Source organism: Bos taurus, chromosome 29, assembly GCF_002263795.3.
Source record: "Bos taurus isolate L1 Dominette 01449 registration number 42190680 breed Hereford chromosome 29, ARS-UCD2.0, whole genome shotgun sequence".
Classification (NCBI taxonomy): domain Eukaryota; kingdom Metazoa; phylum Chordata; class Mammalia; order Artiodactyla; family Bovidae; genus Bos; species Bos taurus.
In genome coordinates, this window is record NC_037356.1 from 42,750,243 (window position 1) to 42,756,242 (window position 6,000).

A 6,000-nucleotide genomic window follows, 5' to 3' on the forward strand; every position below is an offset into this window, starting at 1 on the left:
TAATTCTTTTTATTGTTTTCTTTTAGAATATTATTTATTTACTTGGCTGCATCGGGTCTTCGTTGTGGCACACAGGATCTCGGTTGCAGCGCATGGGCTTTTTGGCGGTGGGGAGGGAGGTAGGGCTCTTTTTCTACTTACTGTTTGCCGTCTCTCTAGTAGCCTCATGTGGGTTTAGTTGCCCCATAGCACCTGGAATCTTAGTTCCCTGACCACGTATTCAACCCATGTCCCTGCATTGGAAGGTGGATTCTTAACCACTGGATCACCTGGGAAGTCCCCCATCATTCCTTCGTATTTGTTAATGCTAAAGATAATTTTAATTTTGAAGGGATTTCGTCCTTATAGAAAATTATAAGAATAGTAGGGAATAGTACAAATAGCTCCCCCAGCAACCATTCAAGAACACATCGCCAAGCTGCTGCCCCATCATCTCAGATAGTTTAGTGTGTTCCCTACAAACAAGGACATCCTTCTGCAGTCTGTGATGGTTTCTCAGTCTTTCCTTGATGTCCATGACCTTGACACTTTCAGAGTAGAGGTCAGCTACTTTGCAGGCTGTCCCTCCATTTGGATTTGTTTGTTTCTTTTGATTAGATTCAGGTTCTGTATTTTTGGCTGCAGTGTCACAGACTTTGTGTTATGTTCTCCTCTTTCCGTGTGATCAGAGAGAACACAACTTTAATTTGTCCCATGACTGGTGATGTGACATTGTGACTTTGATCACTTGACTAAGGTGGTATCTGCCAGGTGTCTCCACTGTGGGGGTTCTCCTTTTCACAATTATAAATGTTTTGTGAGGAAGAACTCCCAGACTTTTTTACCCCTTGGGTTTTAGCATCTATTGATACTTCTAGGCTAAATTATTAATAACTCTGGAGGCTGTCACATGATAATTTTTCTAATCCCATCATTCCTTCTGCATTTATTAGTTGGCATTTTACTTTTTAGAGATATTACCAGTTACTTTATTTTTGTTTATTTATTTTTGGCTGTGGTGGATCTTCGTTGCTGCACATGGGCTTTCTCCAGTTGTGGCAAGCAGGGGCTACTCTCCGTTGCAGTGCGTGGGCCCGTGCCTGCAGTGGCTTCTCTTGCTGCAGAGCGCAGGATCTAGGCACACAGGCTTCCGTAGTTGCTGCTCACAGGCGCTAGAGCCCGGGCTCAGTAGTTGTGGTGCATGGGGCTTAGTTGCTCCACGGCATGCAGAATCTTCCTGGACCAGGGATTGAACCCATGTCCCCTGCAGTGGCAGGTGGATTCTTACCCACCCCCGCACCAGGCAAGTCCATTAGTTGGCATTGTAGTGTAAACAGTTTTCCCTTCTTCTCATTTCTTTGTTCATTCATTTTTGCTGCTGCTGCTGCTAAGTCGCTTCAGTCGTGTCTGACTCTGTGCGACCCCATAGATGGCAGCCCACCAGGCTCCCCCATCCCCAGGATTCTCCAGGCAAGAACACTGGAGTGGGTTGCCATTTCCTTCTCCAATGCATGAAAATGAAAAGTGAAAGTGAAGTCGCTCAGTCGTGTCTGACTCTCAGCGACCCCATGGACTGCAGCCTACCAGGCTCCTCCGTCTGTGGGATTTTCCAGGCAAGAGTACTGGAGTGGGGTGCCATTGCCTTCGTTTTTAGCTGTGTGCTTTTCTGGTTCATTCCATAGGTTCCAATTTGTTACTTTTATTATTTGTTTCAGTCTTCAGTTGTCTCAGAGCCAGTGGGGGCCCCTCAGAGCTGGCTCCCCTGTCCTTTTGATTTATCCCCATCAATTTTGGAACACATCCTTATTTTCTGACACAAAAGATGTTATAGGCTCATCCTGTACTTTTCCTGCCTCTATCTTCAAATTGGCCATTTTCCCAAGAAGCCCTGGTTCCTGATAGGGAGAAACTGAGCCCTGGGTGCTGGGCAGGCTGATGGCTATTGCTGCCAGACCTTGCATGTGGATAAAACTAGGGCAGATATGCGCGTATACACACACTTATGTCTATACCCACTTCATATCTGTCCATGAGTGCTGAAACCATGAGTTCACATCTCTAACACACAGGGTTCCTGCCAGTTTTTTCCCCTTCAATATTTGCAACTCCTTCTCTGACAGTGAGAAACTGGACTGCTGTTATTCTCTGTATTTTACTTATTTGATCAATCTCTTCTCGGTAACCTATCTGCTACTGTGTTGCCCCATGCCCCTCAGAGGTGACAGGTGCTGACAGACACAGGTGTGCTGTTTCGGTGACTTTAACTATCAGAAACACTGTTGCTGCTTGTGACATGGGCTCCCAAACTGGTGACCAAATCTCAGTAAAAATCAGAACACAACGCAGCACAGTTTTCCAGCATTTTACATGATAGTTCCAGTACTGAAAAATCAACTGTTTAGTTAAAAAAAATTCCACATAAAATGATGTTACGTTTTAGCTGCTGAATAATTATAAACAGAGTCTTATAATAAAAATTAATTTTGGAATTATAATTCTGTAACATTGAAAAACCACAGAACATTTATAATGATTTAAAATGTTTGAAAATCCAGTCCAGGAACCTTTGAAAGTCTTGCAGGATTGAAGGGGTGATTCTTGCCCATCACAGGCCTCCACCCAGTCACTGTGATGGATTCAAATGCCTCCATGAACTCGCTACCATCTGTGTTTCTGGTTCTGCAGGTTGAGAACCGGGTTTAGAGCATGACACAATGCTGGGTACCAGCTCTTGGGCTGACAGTGTAAGTGGTACCAGCTCTTCTGACTGCCCGCAGGCCTTGCCACCACTGTGGGGCTTTTATAAAGCTGTGGCTTGGAATGTGGAGCAAAGCAGGTCACAGCCTTGGAAAGAACAGTGCTCATCGGGCTTCTCTGCAGACAGGACCCCTGGCTTTGGCAGCTCTGGCAACTGGGGAATCCCAGCCTCTGTGTCACCAAGTCTAAGCTTGTACTGCTCACCACTCGACAGGCCAATAAATGGAGAGACGGATTGTTGGGGCCAAGAATAGTGATTTTATTTGGAAAGCTAGCAGACTGAGAAGATGGTGGACTACTGTCCCAAAGAACCATCTTCTCTGAGTTAGAATTCAGGCTTCTTTTATACTAAAAGGAGAGGGGATGGTACTTACCTGGTAGTCCAGTGTCTAAGACTCCATACTCTCCATGCACGGGGCCCAGGTTCAATCCCTGGTCAGGGAACTAGATCCCACAAGCCTCAACTAAGAGTTCACTTGCCACACTAAAGATCTTGCATGCTACAGCAACGATCAAAGACCCCACATGCTGCAACTAACACCCGTCACAGGCAAATAAATAAATACGTGTTGTTGTTGTTAAAAGGAGGGAGGGGATAAAGTCTTGGTTTCAGCCAGACTCTGGGGGGGTTGTGTTAATTTCTTCCTTCCAACAGCCACTAACAGGTGGGCCTGGTCAGGATGTTTCCTGTGAGCTAAACAAAGCTATTTTAGCCTAAACTGGTTACCTGGGAGGCAGAGATCTTAGAGATGGGCCATTATGTATAATTTAAGCTTATAGGCAATATCCTTTTGGTTGTTAACTTGAAATAGAATCAAAGATTCTTCCTTATTACACGTGTAAGGCCAGAGCTCTCCTCAGCTCACTAGGGAAGGATGTAGAACACAGAAAGCCTGGGAAGGGCCTGATTCAAGGAGGAAAAGGCACTCCCTCACCTTTCTTAGTGAGAGAAGATGCCCATGGCCATTTGTTCATAAAACACATCCAGAGCCGTGCCTGCCATGGTTCAGAGTGTGCGGTGGGGCAGTCAGAGTCCTGCTCCGTAAAGTGGGCAGCCTGGGTGTGTGTCGGCGGGGGGGCGGGGGGACAGACAATAAACAAGAAAACGAGTAAGCATATGCACATCAACTATTATGGTGATACCAGGAAAGCTTTATCAAAAGCCCAAGTTGGGGGCTTCCCTGGCACTCCAGTGGTTAACACTTTGCCTTCTGATCCAGGAGGTGTGGAGCTAAGATCCACATCTTGGCCTCAGGGCCAAAAATCCAGAACATAAAACAGAAGCAGTATTGTGACAAATTCAATAAAGACTCAAAAAAAAACCCAACAAAAAACAGGTACAAGTTCTTGTTCAACTCATCCAAAAAGAATCTGGGTAAGGAACACAAAGGGGGATAAAAAAAACCCACGGAGGCTGAGGAGCAAAGAGAACAGAAGCAGTTTATTGTGGCAAGAGAGAAAGGACACACTCAGAGAAGTGCGTGGGCTCCTCACGAGTAAGGGGCGCCCCCACAGGCTTTTTTAAAATCTTATTTTTAGCCCTTTGAATGGGTTGGGGCCTTTTTGATTAGGGGTGGACTATTCATTGAGGGGAAGGCATGGCCTGGATTGTACCAGGCTGCATCAGTTCCCGTCTTGTGCATTTGTCTCCTGTAGCCACAGTGTGTGCACCCTAAGGGCTATTTTTCCCTTGCTTCCCCTTACTAGTTGAGCACCACACAAAGGGCATACAGGGTCCTCAGCAACCTGTGCATTTCTATTGCACGTCCTCCACCGTTTTCATGGTCAAGAGTTTCTTGTTCAGACGCTACAAGGTATCTGTTTCAGATGCCATTCTTCCACGTGTCATGGCCTCATTAAGGGCAAAAGGAGGAGGCTTTGCCTTCTGCCTAACGCCTTATTTTGGGCAGACAGCAGTGAGCGGCAGCTTGAAGCAAGATCTTAGTGCCATGACGGGGGATTGAACCCTGGTGGTGGTGGGGACAGTGCTGAATCCTAACCACTAGACCACAAGGGCCAGTGGCTGGAGTTGGGGCCCTGGCTCTTGTCTGCCTTGGAAAAAAAGAAAAAAGGAATTTGACAAAGAGACAGAAGGTATTTCTAAGCATTGACAAGAGAGAACAGGGCGCATGTGTCCTCAGTCGTGTCTGGTTCTTTGGGACACCACAGGCATGGACTAGAGTGGGTTGCCATTTCCTTCTCCTCCAGGGGATCTCTCCTACCCAGGGCTTGAGCCCACATCTCCTACATCTCCTGTACCTCCTGCAAGAATCGGAGGATTCTTTACCACTAGGCCACCTGGGATTAACAAGAATTTGGTTGTAAATGTCTAGCCTGGGGCCCATCTATCTTATGCCTCTGGCCCAGCCGTCTTTCCTGCCTCCGTGGGAAAGAACAGGTTCCCGAGAAAATAAAACACGAATCAGGGGCCACTTCGAGCTGAGGAGGGAAGGTTGGGGGAGGTGGCTGCAGGAAGATCTGTTCTCTCCTCGAGGTTACTTCTCAGGGCGGGGCCAAGGGCACTGAGGGACCCGAGCTGTCCTTGTCCCTGAGGCTGCGGGTCTCCTGCCAACACCGATAGTGATATACTGGCTGGGAGCCGAAAAGTACTAAAAGTCTTTGCCCAAAGAGGAAAGCGTGGGACGATGATAGGAATGGGCTGGTGATCTGGGCAGGACAAGCCTAGAACAGAGATGTTAGGAAGTACAGGTTGATTAATTATCAAAGGTATTTTGCAATTTCAGCAGAATACAGCATTCTTGGAGGGAAATACCCTTATGGTTTTCTTCTAGTGACAAATTACCGTGGAGACGCACTAGAGAAGATACGAATAACTTCCCAACGTTTAAGTCAGACCCGGATATAGTGACCTCATTCAAAGAAACACCCAGTCCCACCAACTCTGACAGCCTCCCCCCTTGCCGGGGGTATCCGTCCCTCTATCCGGGTTTCTCCCTGGTCTCCCCTCACAGCGATCTAGGGTTGACTCACAAGATGGGGCCCAGGACCCAGCCCTCTGATTGGTGGACTCGGGTCACGTGGTCCTTGACGCCTGCTCCCGCAGACTGAGGATCCAAAATGGCGCCCAGAGCGTGCCTGGGGTGGGGGAAGGGAAGTAGCAACTCCAGGAGCCTAGGAGGCTGCACCCACGTCACCCCAATGCCCCAAATGGTCCCAGGTTGTAGATTCTTCTGAGAACTAAAGGGAAGATGTCCAAGGATAATGTCCGTTTTGTTCCTTCCCTACAACTCTAGAGCTTTCTTT